The following is a 25,520-nucleotide window of genomic DNA, read 5'->3' on the forward strand; positions in this document are numbered from 1 at the left end:
GAGGTGGAAGAGGGAAAAAAGAAAAGAAATTAATCATGTTTTCCAGGAGTCTCCTGAAAGAATATTTGAATCATTTCTACAGACTAATTTTTAAATTAAAATATGCATTTTGTACTGTGCTGAATTCTGAGAATAGTTCCTTAATATTTAAGAAGTAAAATACTTCATTAAAACTTTACCGAATCCTATCTCTTCGAATGACTTTACTCTGATCTATTTTGTGCCCATCCTTTCACATACCACTCAGTATAAATCTACTACATCCCAGGTCTTGTGCAAGGCATCAGTCAGGGCTACTATACAATTAAGGAATGATCCTCACCTTCAAGACATCTGTAGTCTGATGAGAAAGACAATTTAACAGATCAATGTAATACACCATCTGAAGTTCTAATAGGAACTTTGTTCCAAGAGCTCTGGGATCACAGAGAAACAAAAGGATTAAATGTTCACTATATACTAAAGAAAATAAGGTCCAGAGAAATTCAGAGAGAAGATGACTGGGAGCTGGTTATATTCCCTCCATCTGTATCTCCCCACCTCCAACCTGCCACTAAGCCTCTCTCTCATCATTTTATCCCTTCTCCTTTTCAATGATAATATCATTTAATTGTTAAGGAGCTTTCCCATAGTAAATTTCTCTATCACATCTTTTTTTAATAGGAGTTGGGGAATATCATATTTTCTGACAGTCAAAGTTATAATCAGGTTATTACTGACTTCAGAAGGAGAAATTATATTTCTATCTACCCTAAACTTTAAGGTCTGTCCTAATATCTTCTGATTTTTCTGTAGTAAGATATATTTTGAAGAGCATCCTGCTGACTAAGTCTTATTCCCTTGGCTAGGTTCTAGGTTCAATGCAATTTAGGAAGACATTAACATACCATCAACCAATTATTCCCATAACATCAAAAAAATTCACATTTGCAAAGATCTTTTCTATTGACATAACCTTTTCACAAAGACAGTCATCTTATTCTCAAAAAAATTCATAAGTTTGGTTGGGCAGATGTTATTATTTCCCTTTGAGAGATGAGAAAACTAAGATTCTCCAAGTACAGTAGCAGTGGCTGGACTAGACTCTGTGGCTGTTTTCTATCTCCTCATGATGTCTTTCATGCATTTGCTCATATTAAATTAGTTCCAGGACTGATCATTACTACGAAAGGAGGGTTTAAAAACACTAGGCAATATTTTTTAATATCTACAGGAAGTAACAGTCCTAGCACTCAACTGTTTATATTTTCTTAAACATATATCTTATATACATGCTAATATTTGACCTATGCTTTTAGTGATCATAGCAAGTAATTTCTTACTTTTAATTGAAAAAAATTGAAAAAAATCTTGTTGAATAGCAATGTGATTTTTCAGCTCAATAAAGTTGGAAATATCTAGCCTCAAACTTCTCTGTGTGTGTGTGTGTATGTATGTGTACATGTGTATGTGAGTATGTGTGGCAGGTTGGGGATGCTCTGAGATTATCAAATATAATAGTAATTATAATAGCAATGATAACAAATATTATAATAGTTAGAAAATTATTTTCTCCTAATAACTCAATGAGTGAAAAGAAAGTCTATGTTAATATGAACTATGTGTTAATTTGTTAGACTATGTGACAGCTGAAGAATTACATAACACTATTATCAAAAACCATTTTCTTCCACAAAAACTTGGTAGAAGTCAACCAAGCCTCATCAAGGATAGCAGTTTCTAAAGATAAACCACAACCCAGTGTCCCAAAGGACTAGGGAACATTTGAGAAAAACCAGATAAAATGAAGTAAATGGTAATCTTGGCAGCAAATCATGAAAACTGGCAAAGAGAAGAGCAACAGTCATGCAGAGAGGCCCTATACATTAAAGAAAATGTTGACAATAGCTTTTCCATCTCTAATCTTCCACCCAAGTATTTATACTCAGGCAAGTCTGAGATGTCATCTGGGAAGTTCTGGCTAGCTGCCTCTGAAGACTTCTCTCAGGATGAAATGACTATGATGAATTCTCTTCAGTCTAAGGTGGGCCTTGTCATTTCCTTTTATGTCCTTGCTGCAGATGAATATGTAAAATCAGAAAATGACCTAATGGTTTATACCATAGCTTATGCTGCATTATCATGATTAGCCAAATAGAAATCAAACAGTTGTTTGTCAAGCATAGAAACTTCATTAGTCAGCTTTTGTTGTAATAACAACCCAAAGGCTAAGGGGCACATAACTACCAATATTTTTTCCTTGCTTAGAGGTCTCATGTTGGCTGTGGCTCTACTCAGTTCTGTGCATAATTCTAGGACCCCAATAAAAGAGTAGACCCTGTCTGGGACTTACTGACTTTATGGCAGACAGCAAAGATGGAAGAATTCATACTAACCTACGCACTCACATTTAAAACATCTGCTCAGAACTGGTTTTACATCACATTCATTGCTATGCTATTGACCCAAGCAAGTCACATGCCCGAGTCAACCAATGGATGGGAGAAACACCTTTGCCTTCAGGGGAGTAACCAAACCTACATGTATTTATAAGGGAAGAAGGACACATATTTATAAGTCTCTTATGGAGCAGAGGAAGCATAGCTGGGAACTGGGCTTATTGCTGATTAATTGCCTCCTAGCTCCAAATTTATTATTTTTGCCTTCACTGTAAAAATGGATCTGGGGCCTTTAATTTTTCTTTGTCAGCAGGCACTATGTTAAAACTTGCCAGTAGAGGGCAATGAAAAGACATTGTAGAGTAAGGTGTCATTCTTCCTGGCTCTAGCATACTTCTCTAGACAGGCCCCTAATGCCGCTTCTCTTGTTCCTGGCTCCTCTAAAGCAGGTGACTTCTCCAGTCTGGCTCTTGGAGCCTGTGTATCCTTTTCAATATCTGGGTCCCACAGTTCCGACATCGTCTCCAACAACTGGTTTTCGCAATGTGCCCAACTTTCCCAGCACCTAGCTTCCACAATGCAGGCCCTTTCTCCAGTGTTATTTACCTGCAGTGTGGTGGCTTCTAGGGTTTACAGCTAGGTTGTTACTTTGCACATAGCTTCTTTGATGCCATCTTTCACAGCGCAGCAGCTTCTCTGGTGCCAGGCTTCTGCAGCACATGTAGTTTCTTTAGCACCTGACTTGTGCAGTCACTGGTGGCCAGCAGCAACCAATGACCAGCAACTTCCCCTGAGTCTCCCCTTGGGCAATGTTGTGGTAAAAAGATACCTCATCTTGAATGGTTTTCTCTAGCACCCTAAAGACTGTAGATTTCTGGCAAGTTCCAGGAGCCAGATTTCCAAGCTCTGCTGGTGTGGCAACACAGTGATTTCTCTGTCACTCAATGAACCGTGTTTACACCCTTTCCAACCAGGTCTGAATCTCAACCTTAGGAGGGCCTCTTGTCTGGGTAAAATGTAATCAGTCCATCCCTAGAAGGTAGTAGTTGAAGTCCTGTATTTTTTAGCATTCTCTTTATTTCTTATAGGCCAGTTCCTTATTACTCCAACCTCCTGTTCTAGTTAATTCTTTATATTAAACTTCCCATGTTCAAATTACTGTGTAGTGTCTTTCTCTCCAGATTGGACCCAGACTGATACAGGAACTGTATTATAAGATATCACAGAGATCTAATGAATGGAATCAATTAGATGAAACTTACTGTTTAATGGTATAAATTAACCTAACACATTCATTTGCGCATAGGACAGGGATTCTCGAAGTCTGCTGATTAAGGCTTCATCTTTCCTGGGCATTTCTGGATGGGCTCTTCTCTGTGTACATTTCTGTATCTGAGCGCACTTGATTGCCAGACTCTTTCTTAAGCTCTATGAATAGCATCAGATGATAGCCAGGCTCTTAAAGCCTCTCTGAAAACAGAGTTAATTCTCCATATTTTTCTCCACTTGATTTTGTGTTGATTTTCAGAGGACATCTAATTTTTTTTCTTTCTCCAAATTTTTGAGCTTGGCCTACTGGCTTTCTCACTTACGCCAGTAAAAAAAAAACAAAAAAAATTACCTATGAAAAACAACATTTAAAAAAGCACCAACCCCTTAAAACTAGAATTGCTACTTTCCAGTTCTGATAAGCTTAATAACCCATGATAACTATGAACTTAATTATCAGAGTATGTGTGAAGTATATATAGAAATACAAGGATAAAATTTTTATAAGCACTTCTGTTAAAATAAAAATCACATACAAAATCACATACATTTTTATAATTTAAAATTTACTTTCTGAGAATCAGCACAGCAAATGTAAAACATTTTATTGGGCAAAAAATAACCTAACTTGTACTTTATTATGTTTATTTATTTATTTATTTATTTTTGAGACAGAGCTTTACTTTTGTTGCCCAGGCTGGAGTGTAATGGCACAATCTGAGCTCACTGCAACCTCTGCCTCCTGGGTTCAAGCAATTCTCCTACCTCAGCCTCCATAGTAGTTGGAATGACAGGTACTTGCCACCACACCCAGCTAATTTTTTTTGTATTTTTAGTAGAGACAGGGTTTCACCATGTTGGCCAGGCTGACCTCAAACTCCTGATCTCAGGTGATTCACTCACCTCGGCCTCCCAAAGCATTAGGAATACAGGTGTGAGCCACCGCACCCAGCCGTTACTTGCACTTTAAATTAATAAGTGAATATATTTTTTGCAGAGATGTTTGAGACTGCAGCTGTTCCTCTCAATTAAAAAAATGAGGAAATGAAAGAATTATTTGAGAAAATACATAATGTTTTATTTTCTTGTCTAAAATCTCCTCTAGACTGACTAGTGATGTGGACAATTGATGGCAATAAACTCAACATGAATGTATTGAATACAAGGTAGTTATCTAACACTGGCATAGAACTGGGGAAATCTAAGAAGTGTTTTTATTTTGAGAGAGACACAGAAACAAAGAAAGTCAAATGGAAAACTAGATTACCTTAAAGCCATGCCTAAAAGGCCAAGTAGAATCCATGGCTGCTGTAACCTGTGATAAAGCTTAATTGCTGCTTCTGCTCTGCTCTCTTCTGGCCTCTAATTTGATATAATCGCATATCTTACCAGATACCATAGGTTCTCTGTGTTAGCCATAAAGTTCAGAAAAGAAGTTTTTATGTAGTCATTATAACTTCTAGAAATCTTTTCCTGGCCTCTTGCACAGAATTCCAGCTTTTGAATTACACTTAAATTGTAGATTTATGCTTGTGAATTATGGCATTTACAATCTGAAAGAGACTTTGAAGATGTTTCATTCCTAATATGTTATTTTATAGATTAGCAAATTAAGGCCCAGAGAATGAAAGAGACATATTCTGGGTTATGCAGTTGGCAGTGAATCTGAAATCACTAAGGGTTTCATAGTGCCTACGTTAGTGATCTTCATACTACTTAAGGTCATGTGAACAAAAAGAGTGACTCTGTTTTGATATCAGAGGGTACTGCTTGTGAAAATGAAGACTTGAATAGCTATAACTGAAGGAAAAGGGCTGGCCAGGAGGCCATCTTCATGCTGTGTGTTATGCTAACAATGTGTGGCTCCTCAAGAGCCCTAATTTTACCTATTTAGGAACTATTACCCTTATTTGGCATACTCATCCTGATATAAACAGGAGCATTTAATTAACACTCTGAGATTCTGAATGTGTCTTTGTGTATCTTTTAAACAACATTTTTTCTTTCTTTTTTTCTTTAAAGCAAACATTGTTTGCTTGCTTGCTTATTTGTAAATAATTTTTTTTTAAAGGGAAGTTGTTGCTCATTTCTCTTTGCAAACCATCTGGCAATTTCATTTTCCAATGACATCTAACAAAAGGGAAACAGTAAATACATTAACAGGGGAAAAAGTAAAGACAGGTAATCTCCTCAAAGAAAGAACTTATTTACAACCAGATTTGAACAGTGCTAAATATTATGCATCAAAATTAATAATAACATTGAAAGGAAGTTTCCATCTTTATGCTTACTTCTCATTAATTTGACATTGACATAACTTCTGATTTAATGGGAATAGAAACCATCAGAAAAAGAAAGTATAGGTTCATAATGACCATAATAAGCAGACTGCCAGATGGCAATATCAAAACCTGTGGCAGCGGCACACAAAGAAATCAAGTACTGATTTTCAAACAAAAAGGATGACTATATAGATCTTCATCATTTTTATATAATCATTTTTTTAATAATGGTAGAAAATTTTATGTAGCTATATCTGTTTGAAATGTGATAAACAGAAGTTTGGTACTTTTAAAGATGCACTTATTCTATCATACTGCATTTGGCATTTCTGCTATCGATAATTGATTCCTTATTATTTGTCATCTTATTTAAAGAGACTTTGATATGTCCCTTTTCCCTTGGGTCCACTGTGTCATCAGAATTCACTGATGCTTCCCTCCTTACACATTTTATGGATATTAATAGCTAGGCAATTTCGCTGGCCCGTAAAGGGTATCCCTGCCATTTTCATGTCTTTTTGTCTTTGTGTAACATCCTATGAATCATGCCCAGAACAACTTTCAGAAATCACATTTCCACCCTATCATTTCTCTATTCAGATATCTTCCACACTTCTATCCAGTTACCTACAGGATTCACCCATTGAGTTGAAGCTATTTTCTGTCTATCCCCAATAATCATCCACTAGTTCCCTGAATATACTCTCTACCCTATCCAATAAGTTTTCTATGTCTAGAACCTGCAATTACATTTCTCAGAATGCTCTCTACTAAATACTAAATCCTTGAGTTTTAAACATTTTACTTTTCAAAGATTTCCAAACATATTCGGAAACCTATGTTAAACAAAGTGAAATGGTTCCTCTTTTGCCTGATTTGCTTTAAGAGAGCTTTTGCATATGGTGCTCTCCAAAATTATTTGACCCTGAATCCTTTTTCATGAAGCCAATTGTTTGATACAATATGTATATACACATATACATATTAATATTTATGTATCAAAATCTTTATCTAAATTAAAAGCTTCAGAAAAATTAAATGTATGGTTACCATATAATCAAGCAATTCAACTCTTAGGTATACACCCAAGAGAAATAAGGCTTATCTACACACAAAACTTGCCATGAATGTTTATAGGAGCATTAGCCATAATAGCCAAAAGGTGGAGACAACCCAAATGTCCATCAGCTAACAAATGGATAAACAGAAAGTGGTATGTCTATACAATGAAATATTATTTGTGCATAAAAACGAATGAAGTACTGTTACTACATGGTTGAACCTTAAAAACATTATGCTAAGTGAAAGAAGCCATTCACAAAACACTATATATGATTCCATTTATATAAAAGTTTAAAATAGAGAAATATATAAAGACAAAGAGTAAATTTGTGGTTGCTCAGGGCTGTGGGAGTGATGGGAGAGCAGGGAAGTGATACTAAAATGCATAGGAATTTTTTTTGAGGTGGTCATGACTGCATATATTTGTGAATATACCAAAAGCTTTTGAATTTTACACTTTAAATGAATGGCTTGTATGGGTTGTGAATTTTATCTCAACAAACCTGTTTCTTAAAATGTTTCAGAATTGCAGACACCACATTTCACACCATTTTGTATCACTTCTCTATGACTGTATTGTAATTAGCAAATGCTTAATAATTATCTGACACATTGCAAGAATAAGCTGACAAAAGCTTTTTTACCCACTATAGTCTCTGGATCAGCATCATTGCAAATCCCAGGAGCCTGCTAGAAATGCAGATTCTCAGGCGGATGCCACACCTGCTGAATCAGAATCTACATTTTAACAAGAGCTAAGTTGATTCATACGCACATTAAGTACTGAACTGTAGTATCTTCTAACTGTTGAGTACACTAAGCTTTTACACAGCTATTTTGCTTTCTTGTGCTTAGGATTTTTTTAATAAGGATTAAATCAATTCACTTTTTAATAAAGACAGCATCTAATGAATTATAATGAACCTATTTTTTTCAGCTACAGTTTTAATTTGTTTTCCAAAGCACAGTCAGGCCACCAAAATGTGATGATTATTTAAAATAAAAGAAGTGATATAAAAGCAAATAGATCAGTGATTTAAATACAGAAAAGTAAATATATTTAAAAATAGATATGTGTTATATATTTATACAGAAAATTTAAACACTGAAAATTTAATTACAAAAGATTTGAATACAGAAAAATATAGATATAAATATATTTTAAAATAAATATAAAAATAAGGAATCAATGATTTAAATACAGAAACTTCCAGTTCACTTGTTCAAAGTTATGTAACAGATGATTTTAAATCAACTTATTTTCTCACCAATGAAAAGCAATTTATAAACAATTTTCTCCTTACCCTGTGGACATTTTTCGATGGATTACCACAGAGGTCATTTTAGTCATGCTAAAAAATTATTAAATATACACGAAGCAGAGAAAAGTCATTTTGTTTGCACATCTCATCTGGATGGTTTATGTTATTGCTGAGAGTGCTGTAGGATTTGAAGTGTCCCACTTCAGCAAGCTTGTCAAGAACTAGAGAACTTTATAATTTAGAAACATGTGTTTGACACAGCATAAAGTACACATATATAAAATGCATTCTTTTACATGACTATTCTTGTCTCTCTCCTCTCCTGCCCTTCTCCCCCACCTCTCATGCCCACACAAACAGGAAAACCTAAGGCATCTTAGTTCTGCTCTTCTCTATCCCAACCCTGAAATGGGAGTCACTAGGACCCAATGCCAATCTGAGACCAACCAAAGCTAACAACTGTTCCCTTCCTATGTGTGTTTCTAGCCAGCAATGGCCTCCTACAGTATGCAGTGCCTTTCAGGTAGTCTATTATTTGAGTATTTTCAAATGGTTTTATACAACATCAATTGCCTTTCTCATTCTGCAAGATAGACTTAAATAATCATATTTGAATGACAATAATTAATTTATAATCAATTACTCTCAGTACTTTGATAAACAATCACAAAAGCCTATGATTTCATACAATGTTAGAGACCTGCTATCTCCCTTATTAAAATGAGAACAATACTTTTTAGAAAAATTCTCCAGACTCCTTACATATATCTTTCCTATTTATAGGAAATGTAAAATATCAGACACTTGTGTTTGTAATAGCATAAATAATTCTGTATATTTACAATATCATTCTTCTTGGGAATGTACTTTTACCAATGGGATACTAATAGAGAAGAAATAAAGTAAAAATCCAAAAAAGTATTCACACTCTCAGAAGGTTAGGTTTACCAGTAATGCATGTGGAATATATGCATCAACTGCATCTACTGGGACAAATAACATGGGTATTATCCTTTTATTATGATCTAAATTAAATTCAAGGAAGTACAGGCCTGGTATGTTAACAAATTAAGAATTGAAACTAATAATAAAAACAGAAAATTAACTTGCATTTATGAACTACAGTATATAGTTTTTTTCAGAAATCAGGAGCTTCTTTTCTTTCTATAATATCATATGTTGAAGGTGACTGGTCATCAGAGGGCCACTAAAAATACAGACACATGAAAGTCAACAGCAGCAAAATAACAAATCAATTTTAACTGACTTATTTTCTGATTAAAAATCACAGGTATGTATTCAGAAGCTCCCTTAATGAGTCTTTATTGCAAGAAAAATAAGTCTCCATTACTTATAAATTGAGGAAGAAATTTCTTATAGCAAGAAAATTAAAAAGTCAGCCATCCATGACTACTTTTATGATAGTAATAGAAAGGAATATGGATCTTATAAGGGCAGAAACCAACCCTCTACATTTCAGAAGTCTAAAAACATCATGCTTTAGAATACAGGATCACACTGATCTTTTGGTGGGTATGATTTTATAATAAAAATATACCTACAAGGTAGACACACATCTGAGGAATTTAAGACAGGATGCATCAATTGGAAAATATTTCTGGTAAAAAATATAATAATACAATATTTTAAAAATAGCTCATTTTTAAGACTACTAGACAGAGAAACTAAAAAATATTGTGAATGAAACTAAAAGTTTTACTCTTCAGAATATAAAATATGTTATGCTTCCCAATTTACAGTAAAATTTAAGGATCATGAGCCAAAGTTTGGAAAAAAGGTATCTTGCTGCTCACCAGGTTGAGACACCTTCACACAGCCATTTTCCCTGATTGGCTGCTTCTGTTTGTTTTTGTAATAAGAGTAGCACGGGCTGCTGAGGCAACAAGAAGCCTTTTGATGTCTTGCTTGACAGCCACAGAACTCTAAGACCTATTTTTTTTTCTTGTCTGCCTCTTTTGGCACTACCTGTAGAAGCCATAACTGCCATAAATCTGCATGTCCCTAATGAAATCTGCTAAGTGAGCCAACTCATCTTGGGGAATCTGTATCAGCTTTAGTCTCTTCCAGCTCCTCTCACTTCTAGATACCCTGTTGACTATAGTTAAGTGTTAGCAGAAAGCTGAGGTGTTGAAGCGATTACTCAGAATTATTGGGGGAGAAATGACGGGCTTTATTTAACAAACTGGCTTAAATATAAATAAAGTGAATTTCCTTTTTCATAGCAGCGTTTCGGATTTGAATTATATGTGTCTTCACTCTAGTCTGAAAGACACATATGTTTAAGAACACCCTCAGAAATTTCCACAAGGAATGTCTTGGGAACAGCAGTGGTAGCTTTGTTGTTAAAATCCCAGATGCCCTTCAATGTGCATCAAGAGACACAAGAGACAGCAGGGCAAGTCATACTGGGCAGAGCTCTACTAGGGAATTTTATTAGGAAATTAAAGAAATGGAAGGCAGGTTGTTCAGTCCCAGGACTACATGATGAGCGTCTGCCCTAGTTATTTGCAGCCCATTTTGATCCAACAGTGGGTTATCTTTTTCTCCTCTTAATTCTCATAGCACTTTGCTTGTGCCTGCCTTATATTTACTCCTGCTATCTTACACTATAGCTGTTTGTGTATCCATCTAATCTCCTTTATTGAACTGGAAGCTCCTGAGAGAGACAAAGATAATATTGCACATTTTTTTTTATCTTCAACAACAAATAGCACAGGAGGAAATAAAAAAATCTAGAGAGAAATAAAATTTCCTAAGTATTAGGCAAATATGAAGTGTTACTATTTTGAGAGGATACAATAATAAATTTATGTTGACTGCCTGAGTTTTGAATTAATTGAGATCTAATTCAAAATGGACATATGGAGACAAAATATTCATTTTTGTTAAAATTGAAAGTGGATAATAGAATTTAAGGGCACAGCAACAATGGGCTTCCTAAAAAATGCATGCAGAATTAGACAAACACTCCCATCTGGTCTTAGGTGTAGCTGGAAAGCCTGTCTTCCTCATGTGGGGTCCTGCCTTGCTGAAACATACATTTATGCAGAGAAATGGTCACTTTCTGCAGGCATTTGCAGGCCCCAAAGAAAAATATGAATGTGAGCTAAACTCAACAGGCCAATTTCTTTCCCCAAACTCACCAGTGGGGTATTTTCACTTCTCTTGGGAAGAAGTGAGGAGATGTAGGGTGCAGAGAGGTCAGGAATGTTACTAATAAACATCCCTCTTTAGGTAGACATGAAACATGGGAAAGAAGGTTTTCCTACCATCAAGATGCTTTCAAACTATATCTTATTTGATCTATCAAACTCTATAAGGCTAAGTATTATTATTCTGGTTTTAGAGATGAAGGGAAAGCCCATAGATATTAAATAACTTGCCCTAAGTGTCACAGCTAGTAAATGTTAGAGTCAATATTTGAACTGAAAATTTGTGCTCTTTGTTTGACGTGGAGCACAGTCAAACCTATTTGACCTAAGTATCCTTAGGTCAGATAGGTGCTTGGTGAATGAGAAGAAAAAAAAAACTCTGCATACAATTATGAAAGCAGTATGATAAATCCCCTACATTTTAAGTGATTTAAGTCTTTTAAACGTAATTATTCTGTATTGTAAATGTGTCTTGATAAATTCAAAATAGACAATCTTTAATTTAGTATATGTGAATAGACTGTATTGGATTTTCCCCAAATTATTCTTCATCTGTATAAATTTCAATAGTTGGCAATTCCTAGTTGGATACCCCAATAGTTGGCAAGCTCTTTGAGGCCAGATAACTGCTATTACTTTGCATGCTTCATAACAACAGTAAAAGAGGTCCAGACTTCCTTTATAAGTGACTATTAAGAGAAGCAACATGCAGAAGTAGACAAATTCCTCATAATGATTTCACATTTTCTTAATAAACTCAAAACAAATATGCATGTGTATGTGTATGTGTGTGTGTGTGTGTGTGTCTGTGTGTGTGTGTGTGTATAATATTTTATTCTTCAAGTGCCAACAGACTACAATGTTTGGCACAAGAAATGTTTTTACTAAGTTGAACAACTATACATTAACGTGCTGTAAGTGTGGGGAGAATTACTGCACGGGGAGATTATGATTACTTAAGTATCTCTGAACTAGAAGAAAATAAAACAAGCAGGCTTAAATTTAAAGAGGAGCAATATAGGTTACACATAAGGAAAGCTTTCCTGATCACAAGAGTTATTAAACAGATGTCCTCTCTTGGAGATCTATAATACTAGGGTAAACAACCAGCTGGTTTAGACACCATGCTGCTTGGTGGCAAAGGGCTGGCCTGAGTGAACTCTCTATGGATATAATATAATTACTTGACTTTCATGTAAAATAACACACAATCATTTTATATTCAGGATGCTTCATGATACCGAAGCTCTGTGAAGGAAGAAACCATATTTTGCACTATTCTGGTATCCTCAAATTACCCAACACAGTGCTGAACACATAGTAGTTACCCAATAAATGTTTACTGACCAGATTGATTTTTCAATGAAGAAGAATGACAAATGGGAAAAAGGGAACTGTAGTCTGTTCTTAGCTTTACAAATAAATAGTCTAGGACTTGGAGCAGATCAGTCAATCACTCAGGCTCTTAATTTTCCTCTTCTGTCAATCATGGCTTCTGTGAGTTAAGGGCCTCTCTCCCCCACAACACTGTGACCTCACAGTCAGACTACTCTATATCCAGATTATGCTGCCCATCAACCACATCAAAGAGAAAGGATACTGGGTAACAAATAAGAAAGCTTGGTATCTGGTGTCATTTTGCTCATCAACTAGCATCGTTAGCTTGTTCAAATCATTTAATTTCCCTGGGATTCCAACTATAGAAGCCTCTTGGAAGCTCAAATATTCAGAAATTCTGCCACAGTGACATGCTGATTTATATTCCCTGTTTATTCACTTAGTTATTTCCAATATCCTTCAGGAAAAAATATGACCCAAAATATCATTAAAATTACTTTAAATATTTTAACAATCAATTCTTTAAGCAATATGTCTTTATCAATGTATAGTATGTATTCATTCATTTCTCTCAAATAGAATAATTTATCTCAAATGTCTAGCCAATGTTCACTACCTTTGTAAGTTTTTATTAGAATGTAAGCAATATTAGTCATCATTTCATTTAGAAAATTTCTTTGAACCACAAGATTACTGTGCTTGAACAGACACACTACTGACACTGTGGGCACCAATAATTTAGACAAGCCATATGAAGAAACTTTTCAGAAAGCTGAAACTAAGCCAAAAGTCTTTGATTTGCTCCCTTGAAATAAAAAAAAATGCAATTTTCCCTTTCAAATGACTTGTTATCAGCAAATATTTACACTAAGACCTACTGATAACCAAATAGTTTAACTAGTCAAACTTTAAGTGACAATCCCAGCATGATTAGAATCTGTAGATAAGGAAATGAATAAAAGGCATATTGACTGTATGCTTGTATGCATTTATGTTTGAAAGGATGATGGGTATTCATTCATTCAATAAGCATTTATGGAATCCCCTAGGTGCCAGACAACTGTGTGCTGGGGACGAAAAAGTGGTAAGACATGGTCCTTTTCCAGGAGATAGCCCCGATCTAATTGACAGTACAAATGTGTAAATAAGTACAGTGCTCTGTAAGAAGTTATGTAACAGAGGTATTAGTATATACAACACGAAAGGGAAGAAAGTGTAACTAATCAGCCTAGAAATAAGGAACAATAGATTTGGACCCTCCACAAGGACCCCAGATGCTGGATTCAGATATGGAATATAGAGGGCTTATATATGAAATAGCAAAAGAAAATAATACAACTATAAAAAAGGCATACATACAGAAAAGAAGCTATAGATTTGGGAAAAATGAGACTTCTAAAACATAGTTAAGGTGTTGAAATCTGAAGTGGTATAATCAGAATTATAGAAGAGGAGGACGTTTAGCAACATCGTGACCTCTATCCACTAGATGACAGCAGCGCCCACTCCCCTCAGTTGTGAAAATCAATAGTGTCTCCAGACATTGACAAGTGTCTCTAGGGGACAAAAATCACCCCAGTAGAGAGCTACTGCCATAAAGAACACATGAGAAACAACAATCACTGCCCTATTTCACTCATGGTTGTGGATACAGCCTCCTAAACAAAATAATAGAGAATTGGCTTTAATAGCAAATAAAATGATGAAACCAGTTAGATTTTTTTCTGAAATGCAATTATATAAAAATAATCACACTAGCAAATGAAAGAAGAAACTTACATCCTTTCAATAGATATACATACATACACATACAAATATACACTTATATTGATATATATATAGATCTATGTTTATATATATGTGTGTGTGTGTGTGTGTGTGTGTGTGTGTGTGTGTCTGTGTGTGTATGAACCAGTGGTTCCCAATCATTTTGGCACCAGGGGCCAGTTTTGTGGAAGACAATTTTTCCACAGGCCAGGGGAATGAGGATGGTTTTAGGATGATTCAAGTGCATTACACTTATTTTGCCCTTTATTTCTATTATTATTACATTATGATATGTAATTATTATACAACTCACCATAATGTAGAATCAGTGGGAGCCCTGAGCTTGTTTTCTTGCAACTAGACAGTCCCATCTTGGGGTGATGGGAGACAGTGACAGATTATCAGGCATTAGATTCTTATAAGGAGCATGCAATCTAGATTGCATGCATGCGCAGTTCACAATAGGGTTTGTGCTTCTATGAGATTCCAGTGCCCTGGTTGATAGACAGGAGGTGGAGCTCAGGCAGTAATGCAAGTGATAGGGAAGAACTGTAAATACAGAAGAAGCTTTGCTTGCTCACCTGCTGCTCACCTCCTGCTGTGTGGCCCAGTTTCTAACAGACCATGGACCAGTACTGGTCTCTAGTGGGAGGTTGGGGACACTTGACAGACACTATGTATATATTTGAATACCCCTCACAGCATCCAGTGGAAGTCATTTTTTCCCTTCATTTGCTTCTTTAATCTATATCTTATGAGAATCAATCTGCATGTGAATCAGAAAACATTCTTTAGGTTCAGTGTTATGCCTGAAAGAAGAGGATACCAATGAAACTGAGCTAATCAAGAGCCTTCTCCACAAATTTATGTCTTTAGAGAAAAATTTAAAGAGGAAGATTAGCTAGCAATATTGTTTGCAAATGTTTTAATTCTGTCCACTTAAGGACAGATTCTAGATTTATTATTTATTTATTATTGTTTTTTTAGAGACAGGGTCTTACTCTGTTGTCCAGGCTAGAATGCAGTGGTGTGATTACAGCTCATTGCAGCCTTGAACTACGAGGTTCAAGTGATTCACCTGCCTCAGCCTCCCAAAGTGCTGGGATTATAGGTGTGAACCACTATGCCTGGCCTAGATTTATTTAAATAGTACAACAAATGTCCACAAAATGCTGATATCCATATTTTAAAGGGCAATTCAAATAAGTCTAATTCAATTTATATTAATGCAAAGAAAAAGTATTTAATGACTGTTTAATTCAATGGATGTAGCAGTCAATAAAATGGCCTTTGAAACCAACTGACGTCGACTGTTACCAGCCGGTAAATAAACATGAATGACTCATTACTGCATTCACATGAATGTTCATTTGCAGTGGCTTTAAAATGTACTGGATTTCAAAATGACCTCTATTTGTTTTTATTTAATCATGTACATAAATAAATCTGAGATCATTGTATGTTTAACAGTCAAGCAAGCTGAATCCCTAGCAGTACCATCTCTAGCAAATAGTCATTTAAGGAAATGAAAAGAAGAAAGACTCTAAGATCAATGAGACTGAGTTAAGAGGCTCTTTGCAAGTGAGCTGCTTTACTCCATACCACCAACCCCAATGCTGGGCAAGCAGGAAGTCAATATCACCTAATTATATCAAACTCTGGATTCTTATCAAACTCTTGATTTGTACAAATACTGACCTTAATTGTATTCACTTTGTACAAATGGACTCAGCTAAATGAAACTATGGAAATCATTTCTCTAAATAACTTGTTGCTTATATGAGTGACCATGTGTAACTAATTTCAATTAAAATAGAAGAAAAGTGAAAGTAAATGAACTAGTGGGTACAAAGTCTAAAATGCCTTATTAGCCTAACAGCTATTATAAAAATTATTATTATTACACCTAACAATGGTGAATTGCTGTGCTAGGTACTTCAAATATATCTATAATAATGACAATGATTATATAACATTAATAACACTCAGTCATAGAGAAATAAAAAGCTTGCTGCCTGTCAGGTGAAGGAGGGGTTCATGAGAAACATTATGCTCATAGTACAGACCATGTTCGTTTTAGGGGTCATCATCTCACTTTTACCTTGAACACAATGCAGTCCTTGACTCTTCTTCTGAGATTGAATCAGTACTGGGATCATCATGGCCAAATAATTTTATCCAGAAATAAAGATTATTACATTTGAATGAAAAAAGAGCCTGGGTGAACTTAGGGTTTGCCTTTGTGAATTTATGCTTTTCCAGGCAAAGGACCCTTCTGGGATGAACCCTGTCCCGGGAAAGTCAAGACACAGTTGCCCTTGAACATCTTCTGGCTCTCTACCTGCAGCCCTTCCTATTGCTGCCTGCACACACCTTGCTTGGAGGGAATGATAAAAGGAAAGCAATAAATATTCCTACCTACTCACACCTACAATTTGTCTTGCCTTTGGTAGTCTCAATGAAACCCACAGCCCTAACCTGAGGTGCCTTCAGTGGGGATATTTTTGTTTTATCTTACCAACTTATTTGTATATGCCCCATCAGCAATGAGCTTTGTTAAGGAAAAAAAAGAATGCGATTTTTTAAGATCAACAATAGAACATAATTAGAATAAATGCTTTTCTACTGTCATCTTAAAACACATGAAGAAACCTGGCTATATAAAATTCTCTGGCATCTTGGTAATCGGCTAGACAGAAAAAAAATCAGAAAGGACAGTTGGAAGGCATGGTAATACTGCTCCTTTTAATCTACTAGCTTCCCTTTCAGAAATTAAGGGAAGAAAGCAATCTCTGACCCCCTTTACAAAATTCCCAATACAGGCAGCAACTATGTTCATAAATAAGAGTACTTCTTTTAGTTATCATTTGAGCACTACCCTTTATGCTAAGTGCTTTAGATGCATTATCTTATTTAATTCTCACAGCAACATTTATGATTTAGAAACTACCATTATTCTAAATATTATCAGTGAGGGAAGAGTCTTAGCAAAATAAAATAACTTGCCCTGGTAATACAAATACTAAGTGACACAGGTAGGTCTCAAACACATGTTTCGTTGAACCCAGCGCACTTACCCGCATGCTATAATGCCTTAAAACACCACTTTGTAAAGTTTGGGCTTATACTTCAATCTTTGCTTCTAATCAGTGAGCTCCTTCAGGACATAATTTATTTCTCATCAATTTTTATATCTCCCGAGCATGGAATAATGCCTGATACAGAGTAGGAACTCAATGATTGTCAAATGAATAAAATGATGAATTAATAAATAAAGGAAGGAAGGAATTAATTTTAAAAGGAAACAGAAAATTGAGCTTTGTGCAAAAAGCTAATTCTATACCAATAATATGATACCTGTGGTTAGTTTTTTGCCCCTCCATTTACATTGTAGCAACACATGAGTATTTTATGATAAGCACCATTTTTTTACTTTAGAATTAAATGAAATGCTTTCAAAAATATGTACTTTACCCAGGGATTTAAATGAATGATTGAAATTCCATAATCAGAACATGACACAACCAAACCAGCATATAATCATATGTTTCCCATAATAAGCTACTTGAAGTGTTCTTAGGGTGACAATATTGTAATCTAGACATAAGAGGAAGATCTGTGCTCTTGATGACATTCAATACAGGCACTTCAACTGGCTCTGGATAAGAGACACACCTCCTCTTTTGCATTACATGGATGTTCTCTCTTTCCTTATCAGTAAGCAGACAGTCCTAACTGTTACCTTCACATCCTCTGCCATCTTCCTCTAGCTTCTGGCCAGCTTGACATTTGCAGTGATAACTGCCAACTGTATTACAGCATCAATCTTGACAGCCAGCATTGTCAATGGTACATTCATTTATATCTGCAAGTGAATAAACAGAATTAGCCTCCTATAACTAGACAAACAAAAAGAAACTTTGGTGGCTCTCTGATAAAAATGACCCATCACAGAATGACATCATTATTTAACATCAGATTGCAATAAAACATTATTTCATTTTAATTAGAATGAATGCACTCTAATTTTGATATGAAGAAACAGACAAGTCATAATCTTGGTATCTGAAATATTACTTTTGAATAATAAAATAAGGGCTTTTATAGTTTTATGGATTTGGGACAGTTATGGTACAGACCCAGAAATTTCACATTTGAGTCATCATTTGAGGATGAAATGGAGAACAATGAGAGAAACTATATACGAAGTCACCTGCTTACCCATTAAGTATGTTGTTATTGGCTTCTCAATAATTATTACTTACCCACCACTTCATGTTTGCCATTGCAGTGGACAGCGTGATAAAGGTAAAGGGTATTTCTATGGTTTCCAAAGTTTAAAATGTAGCTGGAGTTGAGGACTAAACAGAAATGTGATTTGCTTGGCCCATATATAGCATGTGCCCACAGACCACTTCTAAACCCATGGCCATCACTCATCTTTACAGATAGGGCTCAATTTTATATATTTCTCCAACCCAGTTAACAATTGGCAAGTACACCAATCCATCTTCAAGTTTGATAGTGGCCTGTGAGGTGGCTTGGTTTACGTTTTTATCAAATGAGGTATCTGTTCTGCGTGTTGACTAGCTGACTTGATAGATCCTTGCCTCATGAGATGAGTGTAGCTGGAAGAGAGGATGGAGTGAATAAGGAGGCAGTATGGAGAGGCAGGGAGATTTGGGAGAAAGAGGAAACGGGTGACAGAGACAGGGAAGGGAGAGGAGAAGAGTTTGGTCAGGAACAGCAGAAGTAGAAGCATAAATAAGTAAAGACTCACTGAAGTGTGGACCCATCAGAGCAGAAAACAACTGACACTGAAGAACCAGTCAGGTAATCAGCACAGTGAGCACCAATGAGTCTTGACTGAAAGTAACTGATTTTGTCTGACCCCGTTGCTATCCAGCTTTGACTGTTTTGCTTGTTTTAACTTTTCATTCAAGTATATCTGGCTTCCCTCATTCAGCATTGTTTATGAGATACATCCATTTTCTTACAAATACTTGTAGATAGTACATTCTTATTCCTGTATATTGTTCCCTTCGATGGATATACCACAATATTCATTTCACAGAAGATGAGCATCTAAATATTGTCTTATTTTTGGCTTTTGTGAAGAGTGCGGCTATGAACATTCTCATACATGTCTTCAATGAGCTTGCCAATGCATTTCTGTTGGGTAATTCAGTTGACCCTTAAGCAATGTAGGTTTGAACTGTACAGGTCCACTTTATGTGTGGATTTTTCTAAACACAGTCAGCCCTCTATATCAGCAGGTGCTGCATCTACAACCAAATATGTATTCTAAGTATAGCATTCACAGAATGTGAAACCTGCATATGTGAAGGGCTGGTTTTTCATATACTTGGGTTCCATAGGGCCAGATGCAGGACTTGAGTATCCACAGATTTTGGCATACACACGTGTCCTGAAACCAATATCCCCCTGCAGATACTGAAGAGCAGCTGTACATCTAAGACTGAACTTTCTGGGTCAAAAGGTCTGAGGTAGTGTTTAGTATTTATAGACGAATGGTCTTCTTAGGAGGCTATTCTAATTTACACTCCCACCAGTGGTGTATTAGAGTTTAGATGCTACTCATTCTTGTCAACATTTGGGATATGCTATGTTTTTCAATGATCTATTCTGGAAGTTTAATAATGGCATCAGTTTGTGATTCTAATTTGCATTTTCCCAATGATTAATCAGATTACTCATATTTTCATATTATTGGCCATTTGGATAACATCTTGTTAAAATGTTCTTTCAAATATTTTTTCCATTTGTCCAATTCTTAAAACATTTGTTATTTTACTTGTGGGTCCTCAAATAGGGTTTTAAGAAAAAGTGATGGCAATGATTATCTTTTTCTTGCTTTAAATCTCAGGAGAGCTTTTAACAGTTCAAGGTAGGTATGATGTAGGGTAGATACAGATAGATATAGATTGGTTTGATCAGATTTTAAAAGTTCCTTTCTAATCCTAATTTTATTCAAATTTGATTTGAAAATAGGTGTGAAGTTTTATCTACCATTTTTTTGAATCTGTAAAGATAATTAGATGTTTTTTTCTTATTAATTCTGTTAACATGATAAATAACAGGATTGAATTTTGCCTCTCTAAAATAAACCTGGTCATGATACACTACTTTATAAATATATGCCTGAGTTCACTTACCTAATACTTCATTTGGAATTTTTATGACTTTTTTTTTTCATTAGAGATATTAGATTTGCATGTACTTTTCTTTTTGGTAAATAGTCTTGCTTGATTTTGACACCCAGGTCATACCAGGTACATTTAAAAAGTTAGAAGTGTTTTCTTATTTTCTATTGCTGAAATAATCTGTGCAAGACTAGTATAATTTCTTACTTAAATGATTGAAAGAGTCATTTATGGCACTACCTGAGGCCTGGGATTGTGGGCGCATGTGTGTGTGTGTGTGTATGAAGGCTTTCAATTACAGATTCAATTTCATTAATAGATAAGAATATTCAGATTTTTATTTTAATATGTGGCAATAATCATATGTTTCAAGGAATTTGTCCCTTTCATATAAATGTTCAAATGTATTGCTGTTAAGTTGCTCACAATATTCTCATACTAATGTTTTAAACGTCTTCCAATTGTGCTGAGGTCACCTTTCCTATTCCTGAAATTCATGTGTGTCTTCTTTTTTTTTCTTATCAGTTTTGTTAGAAAATTATCAGTTTTATCTATCTATCTATCTATCTATCTTGGCTATCATCTATTTTAGTCTTTTCCAAAAAAAAAAAAAAAAGCCGTGGCTGTATTGATTTTTCAGCATTGCACATTTTCCCATATAATTAATTTGTGCTATGATCTTTATCATTGCCTTTATTCTACTTTCTTGGGTTTCTTTCACTGTTCTGCTTCTAAGTTCTTGAGATAGAAATTTAGATAATTGATTTTTAGTCTTTCTTTTATAAAATATTCCTGGTTATCTGTAACAAATCACCCCAACTCTAAGTGGCTTTAAAAGACAACTTCTTATTATTTTCCATGTCTATGGATTCTCAGGTAATAATCAACTGTTTGGTTCTCATTTTGAGTCCCACAGAAGGTAGAAGTAAGGTGACAGCTGTAGGTAGACCTGCATGCAGGCTTTGTCACTCCCATGTTGGGATTTGGACTGAGATGGCTGGAACGTCTGGGTGGCTGGTCAGGTGTCTCCCTATCGCTCATGCAGGTCCCCACATGCTGAGCTTCTGCTTTTCCCCTGCTTTGTGTCCTCAGGGTGGAGACGTTTTACATGGTGGCTTACCTCCCCCAGGAAGACCATGGCAGTAGATTGAAACAAAAGTTGCAAGATTTCTTATGATCTAGCCTTGGAAGCCACATAGCCTAACTTCTTAGATTTTTGTTAGTTAAAGCAGTTACAGGCCAACAGAGATTGCAAAAGGGTGGAGAATTCCTCCTCTCAATCAGGGAACTGTGTCCAAACAAGAAAAAAGGATGCCAGCCTTGTTGGAAAGACCACATCACACTCATATGTTCATTTTCCTAAAAATAAAATTACTAGCTGCACGCCACACATTTTAATGTTCCATTTTAATTATCATTCAACTCAAACTATTTTCTAATCTACATAAACATTTCTTCTTTGGGTTATTTTGAAGTATGTTTTGGGATTTCTTTTTTAAACATTTGAGAAATTTTCAATCATCTTGTTATAAAATGCTAGACTCATTCCACTGTGAACAAAAAATATACTCTGCACTATTTCAATTCTTTACAATTTGTTAAGGCTTGCTTTATATTCCAGCACATGGTCAATTCTGTTGTTTTTTTTTTTTTTAAATCTATGTATACTGGAAAATAATGTATATTCTGCAATGATCAGATTCTGTTTTCTTTCTGTACATATGTGCATGTATGTAATATATAATTTCACATTTTATACATGTATATTTTAAATATGTATATTTAATTCATTCAATTTGTTAATCATGATTTTCATATCTTTATATCTTTAAGAATTTTTCATATTCTTGTTTTATCAGTTACCAAGAGAAGCATAGTGAGATTGCTTTATTTAATTTTACATGTGCCCTTTCCTGACTACAATTTTTGTTTCATATAATTTGAAGCTCTATTATGAGGCACATACAAACTTAGGATCACCACATATTCCTAGTAGATTAACACTTTGTTATTATAAAATGTTCCTCTTTAAATATCTAGCTATGCTTTTTTCGGTACAACAGACTTTTTATGATATTATTACAGTTGTATCAGTTTTCCTTTGGTTAGTTTATTTTCTTTTGGTTAATGACTTTGCATGTCATTTCATTTTCTAAACTTTAGTTTTTCCCTTTTTTGTATTCATTTATCTGAGAAACTCTCTTTATATATCTGTATCTACATTATTTTAATATATTTTAACCATCTTTGACTTTTAACTGTAGTATCATACCATTGACTTTAATGTAACTACTAACATATTTAGATTAAATTTAGCATTTTATTGTTGTCTTAAATTCACCATATATTTTGCTACTTTTATGCTCAACTCTTACTTTTCTCAAAATTTATTTCGGTGTTCTATTTGCCCTTTTTATTAGACTGTCGGTCATATGTTCCTTTATTATTCTTTTAGTGGTAATTCTAGATAGTAAAACATCTATTATTAAAGTCTAATATAAATTAGTACTTTAACCACTTCCCAGATAATGCTAGAACCTTACACTTTAACTGTTTTTAAACTTTTCCTACCTTTTATACTATTGTATGTGTTTTAATTTTGGATATTTAAACTCCACAAGACATCATAGTTATTATTTTATAGTCAGAAGTAATTTAAGTTTGTTTACATATTTACCTTTTCTGGCACTCATTATTGCTTTCTGCATTTCTGTGCTTCTTTCTGAAATAATGCCCTTTGGCCTGAAAATTGCTCTTTGTATTTCGTTTCATATGGTTCTGCTGGCAGTAATTTATTTCATAGTCAGGAAATGGCAATATGAAAAAAAGTGGTTTTTAACCTTAATTTTTAAATAAAATGTTTATGTTAGAATACTTTTTAGATTTACAGAAAAATCTGAAAGAGTACAGAGTTCACATATACCCCATACATCCCATATTTCACTGTTTTAGACATCTTATATTAGCGTGGTACATTTGTTATAGTTAATAACCCCAATATTGTTATATTGCATTATCTAGTCCATATTTAATTAAGCTTTTCTTAGCTTTTGCCTAATGTCCTTCTCCTGTCCCAGGATATCATATTTAGTTGTCATGGTCCTGAGGTTCCTCTTGGCTATGACAATTTCTCAGACTTTCCTTTTTTTTGAGACTGAGTCTCACACTGTTGCCCAGGCTGTATTGCAGTGGTGTTATCTCAGCTCACTGCAATCTCCACCTCCTGGGATCAAGCAATTCTCCTGCCTCAGCCTCCCGAGTAGCTGGGACTACACACGCAACTAACTTTTTTGTATTTTTAGTACAGACGGGATTTCACCGTGTTGGCTAGGATGGTCTCAATCTCCTGACCTCGTGATCTGCCCACCTTGGCCTCCCAAAGTGCTGGGATTACTTTGATGACTTTGATGGTTTTGAGAAATACTGGTCAGGCATCCTATAAAATGTATCTCAAGTTGGATTTTTGTAGTGCTTTCCTTATTTTAAATGGGGATTGTGGGTTTTAAGGAGGAAAACTACAGAAGTAAAGTGCCTTTATTATCTCAGCATGATTTAGCACTGGTGATGTTGACCTTGATCCCTGGCTGATGTAGCATTTGTCAGGTTTCTCCATTCTAGAGTAATAAAGTTCCTCTAGTTTTTTCCTTTTTCCATAGTCTTTGGAGCAAAGTCATTATGCACAGCCCACACACAGAAAGTGGAGAGTTATGCTACACTTTTAGGGCGGAGTATCTACATACATTATTTGGAACTCTTACTTAGAGATCTGCGTCTTCTCCTGCATTTATAATTATACCTGACATTTTGAATAGTATTTTTAATGGAATAGAATTCTAGAGAATTTTTAAAAGATTATTAGCACTGTCATTCTATCATCACTTAAACTTTCTTTTAAAAATAATTTGACTGTTTTTCTCTGCCTGCTTTTAAGATTTTCCCTTTGGTTGGTCAACAAATACAATTTAACAGTTGGAAGAATAAGTTCCAGTAATCTAGTGCACAGAAGGGTGACTATAACTTACAATAAATGTGTTGTATATTTGAAACAGCTATATGAGAGAATTTTTAATGTTTCTATAATTAAGAAATGATCACTGTTTAAGGTAACAGATATGCTAATTACCATGATGTTACCATTACACAATATATACATGTATCAAAACACCACATTGTACCTCATAAATATGTACAATTATGCTGTGTCAAAATTTTATTTTTCTCTTTATTTTTCTTCACGTTTTACTGTGATGTACCGTGACATGTTTTTCTTTGTAGTTTTCCTCCTTGGGATTTTAGGGAATTTTGATTTTGCAGTTAGATGTCTTTCAGTTCAAAGAAATTGTTCTCACCAGTATCTATTCAAATATTGCTTTTGCCTCATTTTTCTTATCCTTCCTTTTTAGTACTTCCATACATGGGCTTATGATACTATTATCCATACATCATTTGCCTCATGCTATTTTCTATTATATTTTATTATTTTTTGTTGTTTGTTTCAGTAGAGATAGTCTACTGACCTTTCAGGTTATCAATTCCAGAACCAGCTGTTTATAATATGCCATGAATTCCATCTATTACATTCTCTATAAAATTATTTCCTTTCTCATTTCAACTATTTGCAGTTGATTATTTTTATAAATTCTACTTCTCTGGTAAAAATTTCCATCTTGTCATAGCTCTTCTTGTTTTTATAATTTCACTCTCCTCTGCATTGCTTTATGATAAATATAGGAGCTGGACCTGCAAACATTTCTCCCTTGCCAGCTTCTTATTGAGCCTTCTTAGCAGAGGGCTCTGAAGGAAAGCTGCAAGAGGAAGAGACCTC

The 25,520-nt window shown here is 34.9% G+C and overlaps 1 protein-coding gene across 6 annotated transcripts in view; it reads right to left on the reverse strand.

The window, feature by feature from the left end:
- Positions 1-25,520, reverse strand: part of LOC116538657 (EGF-like and EMI domain-containing protein 1) — a 624,824-nt gene that overhangs the window by 219,178 nt on the left and 380,126 nt on the right. For all 6 annotated transcript variants that reach the window (XR_004263737.1, XR_004263733.1, XR_004263732.1 and 3 more), the window contains one exon: positions 18,274-18,396. The gene's annotated coding sequence lies outside the window, so the exon portion shown is untranslated. The remainder of the gene's footprint in view (positions 1-18,273; positions 18,397-25,520) is intronic.

This window comes from Sapajus apella, unplaced genomic scaffold (genome assembly GCF_009761245.1).
Source record: "Sapajus apella isolate SASKATOON/1434 unplaced genomic scaffold, GSC_monkey_1.0 scaffold4, whole genome shotgun sequence".
NCBI lineage: Eukaryota > Metazoa > Chordata > Mammalia > Primates > Cebidae > Sapajus > Sapajus apella.